The 18,422-nt window shown below is 40.3% G+C and overlaps 2 protein-coding genes across 5 annotated transcripts in view; both read right to left on the bottom strand.

Annotated features, from left to right (window-relative positions):
• Positions 1–2,939, bottom strand: part of drpr (multiple EGF like domains draper) — a 100,492-nt gene extending 97,553 nt beyond the window's left edge. The window contains exon 1 of the mRNA XM_089260383.1: positions 2,925–2,939. The gene's annotated coding sequence lies outside the window, so the exon portion shown is untranslated. The remainder of the gene's footprint in view (positions 1–2,924) is intronic.
• The window catches only part of unc-13-4A (BAI1 associated protein 3), a 75,090-nt gene extending 62,585 nt beyond the window's left edge, over positions 1–12,505 (bottom strand). For 2 of the 4 annotated variants that reach the window (XM_089260380.1, XM_089260378.1), the window contains exons 1-2: positions 11,867–12,247; positions 11,531–11,698 (exon numbers count right to left, since the gene is read on the bottom strand). The gene's annotated coding sequence lies outside the window, so the exon portion shown is untranslated. Of the gene's footprint in view, positions 1–11,530; positions 11,699–11,866 lie in introns of all 4 variants that reach the window. The other 2 variants (XM_089260379.1, XM_089260381.1) reach the window with 2 other exon arrangements.
• Positions 12,506–18,422: the final 5,917 nt, after the last annotated feature.

Genomic DNA, 18,422 nt, shown 5'->3' with positions numbered 1-18,422 from the left:
TGTACGAGTGCTCACACACACACATACACACACACATATACACATATATATACATACACATGAAAACTTTGCTCATTGTGCCATGAAAAGCTGACATTCAAATGCGCACAAAGTGCAGGAGGCGTAGGTGCCTGCACAGCACAGCAGGAGGCGGGACGGGGGCGGGGCGGTACGGTGTTGTTTGGGGCATGTACTGCTGGCTCATGCATTATGCGCATTGTTTGTCAACAGACAAAGGCAACATTTGATGTGCTTCCTCTTCTGCACAGTGCCTAAGAAATGTTTTCGTTCTCTTTTTTTTTGAAACAAAATAAAAAATGAAGCAATATGATGTCTATTGCTGCCGAGTCCTGCTCGGCCAGGTATGGGGACTGAGACTGGCTCTCCACGCCAGCACGAATAAATCACGTACTGCGAGAAATGTGGGCGTGGCAGTGCGTGTAGCTGCATAAGCGTGATCGATACGCCCCAGCCCGAGCTGCCGGCTAATTTTCATGCAATAACAACAGCAATTACCAGTCGAGCCGAGCCAAATCAATTTCGTAAAGCGGCAAAATGTGCACTGAGAGAAATAGAGGAGCAGCTCCTTGAGAATTGAGTGAAAAGCGAATTCGCTTACGTCTGCTCTCACCTTCGCAATCGTAGCTCTGGGTGCGCTTAGAGAGCTTCAGTCACGTTCGCTTTTGTCTTTCGCCCCGTGTACTGACAACTGGCAGGAGCCAGAAATTGAAGCACAGCTGCCAACAATGAAATCAAGAAATTCTGCTCAGCCAACATAAAGAAGAAACTTCAAGTAAACAAGCAAGGTAACAGGCGGAGGGACGACAGACAGACTGAATGCCAGCCATTTGATGTTTGTTAATATAATTAAGCGATTTGCATTGGCGCGTAATGTGCTTAAGAATTTTATAATTAATTTTCGTTTGTTTATGCTCGTCTTGGTTTCCCTCACAGATTGAGCATTGCGCATACGCAGCGTACGCCAGCGGCGTGTGTGTGTGTGTGTGTCTAGTGAAGTGTGTGTCTGAGTGTGCTCAAGTGCGGCCCTCATGCAAAATGCAGGCAAAAGACTGAACAAGTTCGAAACAAAGGCAGCAGGAGCAGGAGCAGGAGCAGGAAAATGGCAACTGCCGACGGCTGCCAACGGCTGTTGCTGCCCAATTTCAAGCTCATCACTCAGATTGTCCTCTAAAGGACTCAACTTTAACTGGCTGAGTTGGCCTGACTTGTCCGGACTTGTCCTGACTTGGCGGACTGCCTGGCTGCCAATGACAGGCACAAGCAGCGTCAAGAGTTAACTAAACGCTTGACAGTTGCAACAAGCGTGCCACGCCCGCGGCCACGCCCATGCCCATGCCCATACCTCAAAGCCCAACGAGCAACCTTGGCCCAAACCTCAGGCAAAATGTGTAATAGCTGCGCAGATAACTGTCACAGAGTATGCAGGACTGCGTGATGCCCTGTAGAGATTTGAGTAGCTGTGGTGAATCATAGCGAACGTTCTTTGGGCTCTCAAACTGTTTATGCAGGACTCTCAAACTGTAAATATATCAAGCTAAGAGCTGTCATCTCCTATTGAGGACTTTCTTTCATTGGAAGTTGATATTCACATTTCAAGCCCCTCACCTATATGCCCTCTCTCTGCACCGTTGAACAGAGTCGCGTCGTGACGCTTCCGTCTCCGTTGCCTGCTTAAAAGTTTTGCGTCGCTGTCGCTGACAGCCGCTGCGGCGCAACTAAAAGCAGCCTTGTCGTCCGTTCCTATGCCGGCGTCTTGTGACGCCCCTCTGCGACCCCCCCTCCCAACGCCTGCAGCAGCTCCATCCGTCTGCTTTGTGGCCTTATATCCGTTGCCGCAGTGCTTCCTGTTTACAATTTAAACTAATAAGCAGCCTTGCATCGCTTTCAATTTTCATTTAAGCGACGTCGTTTTGCCATATTCAATAAATCAAACAAACTTCCCTATATATATATATATATATATATATATAGGGTTATACAATATGAGCGGTTGGTAAACATCCACTGTATGGCAAGGACAACAGCCAGACAGAGTTATGCAAATGTCGAATTATTTGTCCAACAACAACTGTGAATATTACACAAGAGATATTATCTGATCGGAGAGTAGCTAAAGCGCCAACATTATTATTATTAAGTGGGTCATGTAGTTGACCAAAAACTACAATAATAGGCCACGTTCTACCCTCAAATATTCATTAGGGCCTGGGCAGTGCTATCCTCTGATCTGAATAGAGAATACTTAGTTCACACAATTAGCCAGATATAAGCCTAGCGCTAGGCATGGCTATATCAAGTGCGAGCCTAGCAACAAATTTGACTCAAGCTGCATATTAAAATTGTGTTAAAAAAGCAAACTTAAATCGAATGTACTCCATATTCGATAATACAAAACTTGTATACTAGTAAAGCTTAAAGTTTGCACAGTTTTCCATCGGTTGCTGCATTGGTTTTCCACACGCAGCGCGCACTTGTGGCCAAACTCAATTAAGTTTGGCAACATTTTGATGAAGCAAACTTGAAAAGGATGCGCATAAATATTTGCCGATGCTCAAAATGTGAAGAGACAGGCGAGAGAAGAAGCAGAAGACGCTGCAGCAGCTGCTGAAAAGCGCAATCAAAATGTCAGTACAACAATAAATTAGGGCTAAGAGGAGCCCAGCCCCGTTGCCAACTAGCGCAAAGCCCAAAAGTATGCAATAATATTTGTTGCTGCCCTTGGAATGTCTGAAGAATTGCTGGTGTGCATTATTTTTAATAATCATTAGAGAGAGAGAGAGGGAGAAAGAGAGAGAGAGAGAGAGGGGGGGGGGGGGCTGAGTGGAGTATGCGTAGCACCTTTTGCTACCGCCAGCAGAGTGTTTGTTTTATCTCATTTAACACTTGAAGAACTTTTTACACACTCTCGTGTGTGTGTGTGTGCGTGTGTGTGTCTGCTGTTGTTGTTGTTGTTGCTTTGAGTGGGTGTGCGTCAAGTGAAACACCTACAAACCAGCCTCTGCCCATCTGCCTGCCTGTCTGCCCGTCTGCCCGTCTGTCTGCTGGCCAAGCGTCGCATTTGCACATTAACTGTGTGAAAAATTATGATTGAGCTATAAAACAGTCAGCTCTGCTTGGCTCGAACGCACCTGAGATGTGTAGAGGCAGCATTGCTCTTGATCGACTGCCAGATGACCTGTAAACTACTATGTAAAGGGTATAAGCTGTAACCTCATAGAGAAAAGATCGAGCAATACAGAGAGAGACAAACAAACTTTAGTTTGAGTAGATTAGAGTTTATATATATATATCATCCGCCTTATATACCCACTTGCTATGAGTGTACAGGGTATATGAGCAGGGCTACAAAGTTTAGCTAAGGGCAACTCACAAATACATGTACATATATATATACACATACATATATACACACACATACTTATAGACATATGCGTAAAGTTTTTGGCAAGCGCATCGTATGGAATGTGCCTGTAGGGCGGCTTTAAGTAACTTAGAAGGCAAACACACACACACACACAAGCACACACACACACACACACGCACGCACTCTCTCTCACACACGCACTACAAAAGGGAAATTTGCACTTTGTCTTTGCTTCCGCTGACGCAGAACTTTAACAGCTGCTGCCGCTGCCGCTGCCGCCGTCGCCGCCGGCAACTAATGAGCCTCGATCCGAGTCCCAAGTGCATGAGATTTAACCCACAAATGTTAAGCAGAGCGTGCCAGACGCGCTGACATCCCCAAGAGGGACACAATTAGGCAAAGCCAGCGCCAAAGTAGAGCGTCAGGGCAGGGCGGGGCAGAGCATGTAGTTAGCAAGTGAACTGTATGTATGTATGTATGTATGTACTGCCTACTCCTCATATGGCATCAATATTTAATGAGCTCTGGGCAGCTGTAGTAGCTGCCGGTTCATATCAATTGACTTGTTCGCCATTAATAATAGATGCCAGCCCATAAATCAATCACGCGACAGCCGATAAATATCACACGGCACACCAAAAAATCCACTAGAGTGTGAGCCAGTCCAGGAGAAAGCAAATGGAAGCCAAAACTTACTTGAAAATCATTCAAATGCATATTTCAAGAGGTCCAAGGAGCATATTCATGGAGTACTTATGCCAGGACAGTTTCAGATCAGTTTCCCCTTGAAATGAGAGATGGAAAATGCCAATGGGTATCTTCTAGTCAGATACTCCAGACTAGGATAGTCTCAATTGATCTTAACTCGCTCTCTCTCTCTCTCTCTACATAAAGAATCATATTATATTTTCTCATTCATACAAGTCTATCAGTTGATAATAGGTCCAGGAGCATATTCATAATACTTATGCCAAGACAGTTTCAGATCAGTTTCCCCTTGAAATGAGAGATGGAAAATGCAAATGGGTATCTTCTAGTCAGATACTCCAGACTAAGATAGTTTAATTGATCTTAACTCGCCTCTCCTCTCTCCCTCTACAAAAGAATCATATATATTTCTCATTAATACAAGTCTCTCTCTCTCTCTCTCCTCTCTCTCTCTCGCTCTTCTCTCTCTCTCTCCTCTCTCCCCCCTCTATCTCTTCTCTTTCCTCTTCTCTCTCTCTCTCTCTCTCTCCCTCCACATAAAGAATCATATTATATTTTCTCATTCATGCAACTAGACGATAGTTTTTCAATATTTTCCTGTTCAAGTCTCACACTAGATACTTTTATATGCATGCTTCACATGTCAATATGTGTAATCATTTAGTTTATCTACATGCATGCAGCACCTGCATGCCTGCCTGTTCGTAAATACATTAAAGACAATAAGCGCTGCGCAATTTGCGGGCTTTTATGCTGGCTAAAGTTAAGGCTGGCTGCTATTTATAGATACCGGGCGGGCACACTAGAAAATCCAGTCGCCACTGCAGCGCCAACCACCACCCTCCCGGAACATTTGTAACTCTGAGCTATTTATAGACAACGAGCTGCGAGTAAGCTGAGCCGAGAGCTGAGGCGGATGCTGCGACGAGACATTCGTATTCGTTTATGGTCTATAAATAGAATCAGCAGGAGCAGCAGCAGCAGCAGGAGCAGCAGCAGCTGCAAGTTGCATGCAACATGTTGCATGTTGCATGTTGCAAGCGACAAGCATTCACAGTTGGAGCGAAAATGTTTTGCTGATTTCGCAAATAAATTTTGTGCAATTTATTTTCCATTATTACGAAACCCCAAAGGATTATTGAGTATATAACAGGCAAGTGGGCTGCAGTCGTGTGTCATAGACTGCATAATACTCGCTCAAGATATCATAAGAATACCATATACATGATAAAGACTTTTATGGGAGGGCAGTTAAATTGCCTATGCAATGATATATAAAATATTTTTAAAGGCGCAAATTATGTATAAAACAAATATACTCTTTTTGCTTCACGATAGAGTGTAAAAATCTCGAAAAATATATTTCTCATTCAACAGGGAGAAAAGCCAGAAAAACTGCATAAATGGCAACATTTTTGGCAAAACGAATAAAATTCTTGGCTCAACTAGAAACTCTAACCGAAGGAGGTAAAAATGATTTTTTCTATTTTTTCTTTTCCTGCTTCCGTTGAAATAGTTTCATTTGAAGCAACTAGAAATTCCAGAAATGCAGCAGTTCAAATATCTTGCATAATATTTCCCTATCATTATACGATTTGAGCTTAAGCACTTTCATAAATAATGAAAATGTTTTATTTCCATGCAAATGCCTTCGCCTTCCCCTGCCCCTTTGCCTTCTCTTTCTTCTCCTCCCACTCTGCACTTGAGACGGCATTTCGGCTTATTGTTTTTCTGTGAGAACTTTCTCTGCTCAGTCAAGCTAAGCAAAAGGAGATACTTTTGCAGTTTCTCTCCTGCTCTCCTGCTCTCGCACTCTCGCCGTCTCCTGCTTGACAATTTCTTTGCTCTGCAGCTGTCAACCTACTTAGATATGGTCGAAAGAATATGCTCTGCCTCTTTTCGGCTAAGATTGTTGAATTTTAATTGCTCTGCGCCCTTTATGTCATGTTCTTTCGCCTCTCACATTCACATTTAACGCTCAAAGAGGAAACGACTGCACAATACTCGTTCATCGACTACAATATCAATATATTCGGATTTGCCACACCTCAATAAGTAAACCATATAACTTCTGAGTATATTTTTATTCTGAGTATATAATGTGAACAATCCATGTTCCGTCAAACTGTCAAGGAGTAGGCCTTAGCTTGCAGACAGATGAAGCTGCCTCGAAGCCCATATACTCACTTTTTCACTTCATGAACATTCACGTGAATGAAAAAAAGAAACGAGACTTCCATGCCTTTAGCATTTCAATTGTTTGACCTACTCAAACCCCAGAGAACCCTAACATAACCCATTTCGTCGCCTGTTTTTGCGCACAATTACGCAACAACAAGTACAACAATGAAATATACAAGAAATAAACGATAAGTACCGCTGCATACCCTGTACTCAACTGACAGCTAGCAGGTAGCTCAAATCTAGCCGGAGTTTACTTAAAAACTTGAGCAATTTTCGATCTATTTGATATTATCTAGTCTGGTCTTTAGTAATTTCTCAGTTTAACCTCATTTCTACTTTCATTAAATTCTGCATTTGCTGTCATAGCCCATTCCGCGTCTGTCACCTCTACAGGGTATCGAAAAGAAATGAAACGCAAACGTTTGCCGTTTTGCCGTAATCAGAAAGACGTAAAAATTTTCTATACAAGCAGGCAACGAAAATATTTGAAATTGCTTCTTGCTTTTGCCATAACCTTTCACTCTCGGTTCCACTCGCCCCGGCCACGGCCCCGGCCCCATTCCCACCTTGTTTTACCTTTTGCTTTGGCATTCCGTCGCTTCTCTCTAATGGCATAAATTTTGGTAAAGCGTCGCATCGCGTCGCGTCGCATCGCTTTGCCTTGCTTTGCCTTGCTTTGCTTGTATTTTTAGGTTATTTCGCCCTTAGCTCTTAGCGACAAAGTAGACGACAGCGCATTGCTCTTGAATTATTTTCTACCTCTGCGCTTTCTCTTAGTACACTTGTACAAAGGAATGCGGAAAAGTCTGTCACGGAACGGTTAGAGCACGAGCATTATATATGTATGAATTATACATATATATTACATCTTAATCTGCATTAACAGCTGTGCTAATATGGACTAGACTTAAAGCTGTTTAAGCAAAACGAGGCAGGGATATGATATGGATAGAAGGACGGTGCTGTATTAAATATTTAAACTTTCCATGTTCTCATGGGTAATACAATAAAGTTGAAGATAAAATTTTGATATAGATAAAGTTTTGTATTATTCTGGGGTTTTTGATCATAATAATTCATACTATCAATGGGCAAAAAACTTGAGTTTGAATCCTTAGACTGCCGTACTCAGCACCTGATCACATTATTGAAATATTTTCAAAGACTTTTGTTCAAGGAGAGCTCAAGAAGCGATTAAGACAGACAGTCAAAGAAAGCTCTATAAATAAACCAAATTCAGTACTTGATAAGTGAAACCATATTAAAAAGTTTGCCTGTATATAACCTCTATGATAAAGGTATAGGGCTTACCTGTTCTTCACTTAAAAATCAAACCTATTCAGTTCACCTCCGTTCTACAATAACTTTCTTCCAGGGTATTTAATATTCGTCATGCTTGGAATATTTTTTGGTATATGCCTTCGCATTCCTTGTTGTGGCACGCGGCACGTTACTTGATAAGGTTAATTGCCCATTTCATTTGGTTCTTGGTAGATTTTTGCTTGTTAAATTCCCGATTGCGCTAGCCTTTTCTCGGCGCTTCTGGCGCTGCTGATAAGCAGACATACATATATCGAAATTCAGATTTGATGTGCCACATCAATAGCACATTACCAGCGCAGCAGGCGCCAGGACATGGCCAGATACACTTGACACAGGTCAGCGCAGCGGGAGGGGCAGGACAATACAAATATCTATGCATAGCAACAACAACAACAACAACAACAATAATAATAATGATAACAATAACAGAGGAAAGCAGAAAAATGATATGAAATACTTGTTGTGCTCAGACTCGGGATAATATCCTTGACAATGCATATTCAATTTCATCTCATTATGCTAGAGAGAGAGAGAGAGGGAGAGGGAGAGGGAGAGCTTATGTCTGGACATCGCATTACCATATATGCGTCTTAGATCCGAAATAGTTAAGGAGCTAAGCGAAGACCCTTTGTGTTGCCATTGGCATGCGCAAGCTATTTGTGCCGGCCATAATTGAGCTTTGTTAATCATCCAAGTAGATTATTTGCTGATTTTCAATGGAATTTTCCTGGGCATAGATGAAATATTTCTGATGGGCAAAAATATCTAAAATATCCATTGTCATTCCCTCACACAGTGGCTATGTTATTCTGTATTATATTCAGCGGGTAATTAGGAACTTGTTGAAAAAGTATTTCCATATTTTAGGCTTAGCTTTTGTTTGAATTTCTTTCTCTTTCTTTTGTGTTTTTTGATTTTTATTAATTTCCTAGTCCCCAATTAGAGCTCCCTAATTAACTTTTGACACTTTCTATAATCTTTTCATGTACTTTTTTACGCTCTCCTTTGAAAAACTCACAACAATTTGGCAACTAACACCTAAGGGCAAAAGTTTGAACAGTAAAACTATTTCTACTAGTATTCATTGTTGTTGAAGTGCTACAACTAACACACACACACACATATATACACAACTGTGTGTGCTTTTGTCTGACCGCAACAGCCACAACAAACAAATGCAATAAAAATAAATATAAAAATAATTATGACTAGAAAAGTTGGCAGCCAAACAAAAAAAAAAGCCAACACTATGAATGTTTTTTTTTTTTGGTTCCGTTTCTTTTCCCCTGTTGCTGTTTATGATCTTAGCTCAAATTAGAAACACAACTTGTCATAACGGAGGACAAATGTCACAAAGGACAGCAGGACAGGCGACATTTGAAAGTGGTTTTAATAAACGTCCTTGCGGCTTTGAAGCTTTGTAGACCATTTAGAGGACTTTCCCGGAAAGGCAGCAAAGCAGAGGAAGGTGGACTGAGCAAAATTATGATAAGAATGCCACAAAGAGAAAATAATTGAAGCAGGCAAACAAAAATACACAGCGAGCTGGGCACTGAAGTGCCCGACTTCTTCTTCTTCTTCTTCTTCTTCCACTGAGTGGACAGTCATTAAAGCGAAGCTCGCGCAAATTATGCAGCCAAAAAAAAGCAGAAAAACAAAAACAAAATATTCAGAGGGTTGGGGCTTACTGTAAGGGTTGAGGGCGTGCAGCCAAAAAATATGTCGCCGATGTTAAGTGCTTCATTTAATTAACAAAGTTGACATGAAAGCGTGGCTCGCCGTCATTGGGGAAAAACCCATCCGCACCCTTGGCAGAAGGTCCCCATCAAAGCTGCCCTTGCTCTAGCTCCTCTCTCCCCCTCCTCTCTCTTGCTCTTTCTATTTATCTATCTACTTTCTCATCTTCTTATTTGTGCCTCGCTTTGCGCTGTGGCTCACTAATTGTTGTTTCTGTGAGCCGACGACACGTGGCGTATGCGCGTTGCCATATCACTCATACGCCAGGTGTCTTTGCATATTTTCTTTTTTGATTAGCAACTTGGGATTTTTTCAATATTGCCCCCATTTAATTACAAAACAACAGACCCCAGACAGATCAAAGCGTCACATATTGCATAGTTTGGCATTTAATTAATTATTTTATAGCTACAGCTCATCCAATCCCCTCCCACATCTCGTTGCCACAATCTGTGAGCAACAGCTGCGTGTTTCTCAGAGACAGAGAGCCGAGAAATGATTGTAAAAGCGCGCACAATAAAATATTGTAGATATATATATATGAGTTATATTTGTGTTGTATTGTGTTATACATATATACATATATGTAGTTATGTATATTTTTGGTAAGCTTTATTTATTTACTATCTGGAATCTGGGGGCCTTTATAAACAGCGCTCATATTTGCTTTTCATCACTTGCACAAATATATGCCGCCCTGATTTCATTTTTTTTTTCTTCTTTCTGTGTGCTGTTGTTATTGCTTCATAAAACTGTGACAACAAAAACGCAATAATAAAATTATATTGACATACAATATATGTACTTTAATTTATAGACAATATGTATATTTGGGCAAAATATTACAACTTAATTTACAATGCAAACGGCCTATTAAAATGATATTTAATGCAAAAATAAAAGCTTCAATTTTTGATATATGCACATACAAGCTCTATAAATCTCGGACATATTGAAGACTTGAGGAAACTACAGTTATTAAACTAAGATTTGAATTTAACAATTCGGTTTCTACAGATCTCACATTGAGTTTGCCTAAGTGAAACGTATTAAATAGGTCTTAGTTACAGAGATAGAAGAGATAATCTCAGATTACTCAGATTATTGAATATAGCATATAGAACAAGCAAATACAACTAACCATATCTCTATACCCTTAATTGTGCGCGATAAACCTGTAGAGCTATACAAGTAATGATTAAATCGACTTCTATCGACTTCTGCTAGATAAGTTTTACAGCTCCATATACATAGCTTTCTGTTTACCTTCTATAGTCCATTGATTTCAGGCATTAACATATTCCGCATAAGCATTTACATATGTCCTTATATATATACTATAAACGAATGTTATGCGACGTGCTTACATGTTTAGAATGAATTTCTAATAACGGGTTATTTTAACACCTATGAATATTCAATGGGAATGTGAATATGGAATAAATACGAAACGAGCAAAGCGCAACTGGGCTAAATAAATAAATAGTTATGGCTAATGCATTCATTTTCGATTGTCTTTCCATACAAATTGTTGAATGAATAATTGAAAGGGCCTGAAATTCAATTCAAATCTGTGCTCTACGATGTGGAAAACTCTATTTATCAACTGCATGTTGCCAGAAATATAATATTCTCACTATTACTATTGACAAATTCGCACATTTCCAATAATTTATGAATATAAACTGAGTTCAGCTAGCGAGTTAGCATTGACCAACTTTTAAATAGCGCGTGCCACACTTTTCATTAATTAAAACTATTAGCTCAATGCCCAAAGGACTTTGAATAATTAATGACAAATGTACATAATAATAATTAATACCGAAAAAAAAAAATGTAAAAATATTGCGGACGGGCGCTGCCGACGGCACAATGCTCGTTCACGGCGAATAAAGAAGCAAGTCCCCTGAAGAATATAGATTGACTCTATGATTTCTCAAGCCTCTAGAGATGCATATATATCATATTTGCCAGATAGCTAGCAGAGCTCAAACATAACTTGATTCCCCACAATCTCAGCACAGAAGAGGACAGCAGCGAGTCTATGGCAAGAGAGAGATTACACAAAACCTATATACTCTCCTCACTGTTTTAAGGAGTATAAAAAGTATAGACAATCTAAATGTCTTCAAAGTGCATTTCTAATAAGGCCCATAACATTTAACAGCTTAATTGCTTTGCACCAGGACTCACCTGTCAATGTGTCAATTCCCATTGATTAATTTAAATTCAATTGCTGTTGTTGTTTTTTACGCGATTAAATTATAGTTTGTTTTTGTTTTTTTAATGAATTTTTTAATGCAATTTTCGAGGCGTTTTTTATGAATTTCGTTTTGTTCTACTTTCGTTTGAGTGTAGCAGCTGCAGCAGGATAAAAACATTTAAAGGCATATTCAATGTGGCATGGCTAAATGATCGTAAAACCCATGGCTAAGGGGTAGACATCTGTGTGTGTTTGTGTGTGTGTGTGCAACAGTTGCCATCTATTTCATGGCAATGGCTATAAAAAATTATATTTAAATTGCAGACCGTGCAACAGTTTGCAATTATGTGCAAATGCACATGGCCCAGGCAGCGCTGTGGGCCAAGCTAACAGCTGAAGCAATTAACCAGGCTAACACTGAATACACTTTTAAGTGCCTCAACAGCTGCTGCTGCAATTAAATTTATTTTCAATTAGCTTTCACTTGTTTTCACTCCTTTTTTGCTCGCGCACGCAATCGCCATTCGTTTGGTCACTTTATGCAGTCCGAACATTTGCGGAGCTGTTGATTCGAATATATTTCTTCTTCTTTATCTCTTTTTTGGCTACTGCTCCGCTTTCATTTTCATTCGCATGCCCATTCCCATTCGCTATCACCTTTTGCAACCTTCTGCGACGCCAGCCAACTGCGAACTGAACTGCTCCAGTTTCGTATTTCACCTTATAAAGTGCGTGGCGCTGCGACGCTCCCGTGCTATCCTTACATGCGACTCCCGACTGCCTTCTGTGTGTGCCCGTCTGCTTCCAGCTTTCGCTGTTGCTTTGATAAGAACCTGCCACAGTGTGCGTGTGTCTGCCGAGCAGCAGGCACAGAGCGAAATAGAGCGCGCCTGGCACACTGAGAGAGCGAGCGCTTGAGAGAGAGAGCGGAGCTATTGGAAAGTCGAAGCGCATTTGGCGATGTTTTCTATGTGCCAAGCTTTGCAAAGAAGTTGAGTTTTTAGCTGTTAGAAAGAAGATTTGAAAATATATAAATCTCTTAGTAAATATTTTTAAATTACAGAGAAAATAAATAACTATAAAATGTGAGCGAAATCATTTTATCGGTTATGTCTAATATGCAAATTCTAATTTTACTTCAATTAACGTTCAAGTTGAGTTTAATTTATAAGAAAATATTTTATTAATTTTAGAATATTTATTTATTTTTTTTTTTTTGTCTATTAATATTTTTTTATAAAATATTTGTATTAGAATTGCAATATAACTTATAATTATTTTATAATTAAAGCTTTATTTATTAAAAGTAATTTATATTAATTTTCTGTAATATATTTTTAAATAAATATAATTTGTTTTTTTACCTTAAAATTTTTTATTTTTGTTATACAAGTATTTTCACTTTTTAAGCTGCTTAAAAAATATTTATTTATTTCATAATTGAAATCATTATTTTTGTACGTTTTTTTTTACAATTTTCTGGTTCATTTAGCATATTTCCATTAATCTACGACTTCACATTTCATTCTTTTTCGTTACAGTTACATTTATCTAGCTCTCCCTCACACTCGCCCTCTCTCTCTCACACACACGTACACTTCATTTATAATGGGTGTGAGCTTTCATGAATGAACACCCTCCTGTTGCATTTGTTTTTATTGTAAAAAGCATCTGACTCGACTCTCACTCTCACTCCCGCTCTCACTCACACTCACACAACCATACATATGCCTGGCCCTGAAGTTCAAGATGAAGGTTATGCAGCAACAGCCACGCAAAAACTCGAACGTAAAAGTTGCATACGTGTGTATGTGTGTAAGTGTGAGAGAGAGAGAGAGAGAGAGAGAGTATGAGAGCTTTTCGGCTCTCACGCGCTCGTTCCATGCGAGTCGTGCGCTCGCTTAAAACATCGCCCACCACAGCTAACGTGTTGCTGTCCAGCAGCTCGCGAGTCGCGACATTCGCGTCGTTTTGTTTTGTTTACAGCGTTCGCTTTTTGAAATACCGTTTTGTGTGATTCTGTGTGCGGATGTGTAGGTGTGTGCGAGCTGCCTGCATTTACAGCGTGAGCCGCGCACCGTTAGGAGTTTCTTTTGCTACGCATTTCTTCTGCTGCCCGCCTTGTGACCCAATTTCGTGCCTTCACGTACCCGGCGCTCAGCTGGCAGCGACAGAGGCTGAGGCAACGGCAAAGGCCGTGCCAGTGGCAGAGGCTGCGACAGCGAATGAGGCATGCCTGGCATTAAAGGCATTTGGTTTGCCCACAGATTTTGCAGTCATTCCTTGCGCTTGATTGGCTTTGTGCCCTTTTTTTGTGCGCTATCGCATTTTGAGCGTGAGACAACAACAATCAGAGCAGCATAGGCAGCATAGCCATTGAGTAAGATTGAGACTGAGGGAATTGGATCTCACATATTTGCATAGTGCATGAGGGCGTGCCATGTATGTATGAATGTATGTATGTATGTATGTATGGCGTATGCCATGATGTTCGCTTGCTGCCAATTACTTGTCAACATGTCGCGCTCCAGCAGCCACCCAACTAACTGTGATTGATTGTGTGTACGTGCAGCGGCCTGGGCGTGACTGTGTGTGAGTGTGTGTCTATGCGTGTGTGTGTGTGTGAGTGTGTGTGTGTGCGTATCGGCATTGTTGTCACTGTGCAACTGACTGGACAGTGAGCTGCCAAACCTGTAGCCCGGCTGCCAGGCAACTGCAACTAAACAACTAATGGAAAGTGTGCCTAATGGGGAGTGCCTGACTAGCAGATACCCTGCACATTTCTTCATTCCAGCAAATCCCTTTAAGTGCTTAAGCTATATGTACGATATGAGCTGTGATTATGCCAATAGTCTAATCAATCGATATATATCGATATATGTATACTTAAATATTTAATATTTCATATGATTCATATGCATGCTTGACTATGAAATACCTTGCTTATATATTCGTCTATCTGCTTAAGTTTCATATGTTATGAAATGACTTAAACTCTTCATAAATTTTATTTCCAGTGTCATTATGCCCTATTTTATCTATATAAATATGTGAAATACAGGGTATTTGAACATGCGCAGCTCGTTGTTATTGTTTCTTGTTGCTTTTTGGCGACATTTCAAAGGAGAAATGTACTTGAAACTGAACCGCCTGAACGAATGCTCGGATGAAGTTCTCAACTAGGGCTACGTAACTGTGAAAATGATAAAAGTTTTTGCTGTAGCTATCTTTTCTTAATTTGAGTTAGCCCAGTTAGCAACTTAGTGCAGTCAATGATGTGAACTTTACAACTTTGATTGGCTGACAGGCAAAGAGCGACACACACACGCACACATACACTTAAAGAAAAGTTAAAAATCATATAGTAAATACAATTCTGTATATCATATAGAAATACCAAACTCATGATGAGAAATTCCCAATTCAAGCAGTCAAACATTTTTCTTAAAGTGTAAAATGTTGCCTTCTCTTAATCAGAGAGATCAGAGTCTTTGGCAAGTGCCTGGTGCCTCATTAAAAACATAATCCTGCAGCTGGGCCAACTCAATTTGTGCCTGGGACAGGAGACAACGGAATGCTCCACGGGCTGTCTTTGAGTGCATATTATGCTACGGCTGCAACTGAAGCGAGTGGCATCTAAGCTGATAAGCCCTCCTCCAGGCCGGGCTCGGATGCAAATGCAAAATAACTGAATGTCAGCCATCTACAACAACAACAACAACAATTGCTAAAGCTCGGGCTTCACCCCGTGGCATACAAATCACAGTTACTAATTATACTTTCATTGCGACTCGGTTTACGCAATCTCTAATCAAATCTGGACAGCAGAAGTGAAACCGGAAAAAAAGGCGCTGGGTAAGAGACGAAGCCAAATGCGAATGTTGCGCAGACACGCGAAAAGCGAAAAAAGTAAACTAAAATAAAAATAACAACAACAACAACAACAAGGGCTAGGGCCATTATCACAGCACACCTGAGCACACATAAATAAACCAGGTCAAAGTTTAAACGCTTCGCCACGGCTCAGCGATGCGCGCGTGAAAATTAAACTAAACAAGTAAGAAAACTCTAGTGGAGACTGCTCGACTAGGAGATACCCTGAGCCCTCCAATCTGATATTCTACGCACTCTACACTTCTTTTAGGCATTTGTTATTTGTTGGTGGGTAAGTTTTAACAAAAATCGAAATTTTATAAAATACACATAAGTCTACATTTAAAATTTGAAAGCTCTAGCTCTAAATGTGTAGAAGATATAATTAAAAAACTATCTTTCGATAAGGTTTTTAATCGATAATAAAATATCGAGAGTTGTTATCGATTTTTAGTGATAAACTCGATATGCGCGTGATACACACGGACCTAGGAAAAAAAATTTCAAGTCTCTAGCTCTTATATCTTCTGAGATCGACGCGTTCATACATACGGACAGACAGACGGACAGGGCTAAATCAACTCAGCTCGTCGCCCTGATCAGGAATATATATACTTTGTGGGGTCTGCCACGCCTCCTTCCGCCCCTTACATACTTTTAACAAAACCATTATAGCCTGATTTCCCATTTTCAATGGGTTCAGGGTATAAAAAGTTTAAATAAAAGTGAAAATGAGCAGCGGCTGTAAGTGAGCCAAAGCCAGAGCTGAGTTGAGGCACAGGAAAAGTGTTTAATCAAAAACTGAACTAAAACTAAGAGTGACACTTGAGGGCAGTAAAAGCTCTATAATTTGTTCATGCACTCATTGAAATGGCCCATCAAGGCGCTAAGAGCACAGCAATAGAAATCTAACAGCAAAGGAACTAACATATTTTTAACATTTTCAATGTGTTTTCCCAGCACTCGACATTGGCTTTGCCCACATGCCTTTATAGCTTAGCCCTGAGTGGCGTCTAATTGAGGCAATTTGTTTATAATATGAATATAAATAGTTTCGTGTATATGGTCACCCTTTGTGCTCACGCGCGCAGCACTAATTAGGCGAAATAACAGTGGCAGCGAAAAAAGTGTAGCCTAGTTTAGTGCGCAGACTTTTAATGTGACAGTCGCGATAAAGCGGCTCGATACGAATAGCACTCGCTCCCGCGCTCACGCCCCCGAATTGAGGTCGCTGAAATGGCTTTAATACATTCCGTGTTGTTGTTGTTGTTGTTGTTTATTTGTCTGCTGTTACTTTCAAGGGTGTGACCGCATTTGCACCTGAGCTACGGTCACGAAGACTTGAGTTGCCTTGAGTAACGTTTTTAGCCATGCTTGTTGTTGTTGTTGTTGTTGTTGTTGTTGTCTGTGGCGTAGTTTAATTAAAGTTCAGGTTTTAGTTGAATTTTCGTTGGCCGTATTATTGCTTTATTTACTGAACCATTGGCCAGCCCGGTCTCTGAGAATTGAGTAATTTATTTGACTGCTCAGCACTGCACGTGGCGTATGCGTGATATTTTTCATTCGACTTGTGCAACGTTTGCAATATATTCAGCAATACAGACTCCTATAGACTATATATATTTATCATTTTCATTAAACCTTTTTGGGAATTTCTTTTTTTTTTCAATTTTTTGTTAATCCATTTCTTCTTTGGCCTTTGTCTGCCAAGTTTTGTCACGTAAATCAATTAAGCAACGGTGCAAGCTAACTTATTGAATGCCATAAAAAAGTCTCAAACTGGTTGCAGACAAAGCCAGGCAAAGCAAGAGATACAACAAAAAAGAGTTTGCTAGATGAGGGTAGCTTGCTTGGCAAATACTCTGTAACTGCAGCTCAGTATAGCCACTTCTAATAACTATAGGGTATATGCAACCACAAAGTATAATATTCCCAGTTATCCTTTGATTCAAGTGAGATTCACTGCAGCTGTAATAATTCCAAGTACACTCTCGTTCAGCATACCCACATGCTGTAAGTACAGGGTATGCAAATGGTACAAAATAATCGACAAAGTGTGAAATTCACAGCTGTCAGTTGATTCAAGATGGGTTCACTTCAGAGCTGCCACAACCAGACGTATTACAAGCATTAAGCCAAAAAGTTTCTAAAGCCAAAAAAAGCTTCAGCTGCAAAACAAATAATTTACCTATATATATACATGTTGTATATATATTCATGTATATATGTGTATACAACTCTTGCTTATCTATAATCAAGCAACAGAGCTTTCACCTGAAAGGGCAGTTCGATTAGCGCCCATGTTTACAGCTAATCAAATTGCATGTGTATGCGGTCTTTCGTCGAGGCATTCACTCAGCTGGCCAACTGTCAGCTCACCTGGGCTGGCTAGGCATGCTTGCAACGTTTTTCCATTTTCCAATTTGAAATTCCGTGTTATGGGCTTTGCGTGCAGGTCTATTACACACACACACACACACACACACACATACAGAGAGTGAACGATGATCGATGCGCCGTAGTTTGGCAGCCAGAAATTATGGTCAGAGATAGAGCAGCACGCGAATCCATTTTGTCAACCAGTTTATGCCATTTGCATGGCCATTGGTAATTTTCATTGAAATTTATTGACTAATTGCATTCGCGGAATACAAATAAAAAAAAAAAAAAACGTTGCGAGTGCTCGAAAAATGCCAAATAAAATGGTAAATTTATCACGCGTTCAACGCGGCGCATGAGTAATATATTAAATTGAAATCAATGTCGCCATGTGGCAAAATCGAGCGAAATCCAATTAATACAAAAAAAAAGAAATGCTCAAAGTGTGAACATTTGATTTAATGAGGCAGCAAAAGCGAGAGTGAGAGAGAGGGAGTGAGAGAGAGAGTGAGAGGGAGTGAGAGAGAGGCACGTTGCAGATTGACCTCTGTGCTCGGGGAGTCAAGGCTGCAGCTGACAGCTGCCAGCTTGATAACTTTTCAATTAGCCAGAAAGTTAGGGCGCAGAATT

The sequence above is a fragment of the Drosophila navojoa genome, chromosome 4 (genome assembly GCF_054131105.1).
Source record: "Drosophila navojoa isolate 15081-1374.11 chromosome 4, UAZ_NAV_1.0, whole genome shotgun sequence".
In the NCBI taxonomy this organism is placed as follows: domain Eukaryota; kingdom Metazoa; phylum Arthropoda; class Insecta; order Diptera; family Drosophilidae; genus Drosophila; species Drosophila navojoa.
The sequence above is the reverse complement of the archived record's forward strand: the minus strand, read 5'-3'. Positions and strand labels throughout refer to the sequence as shown.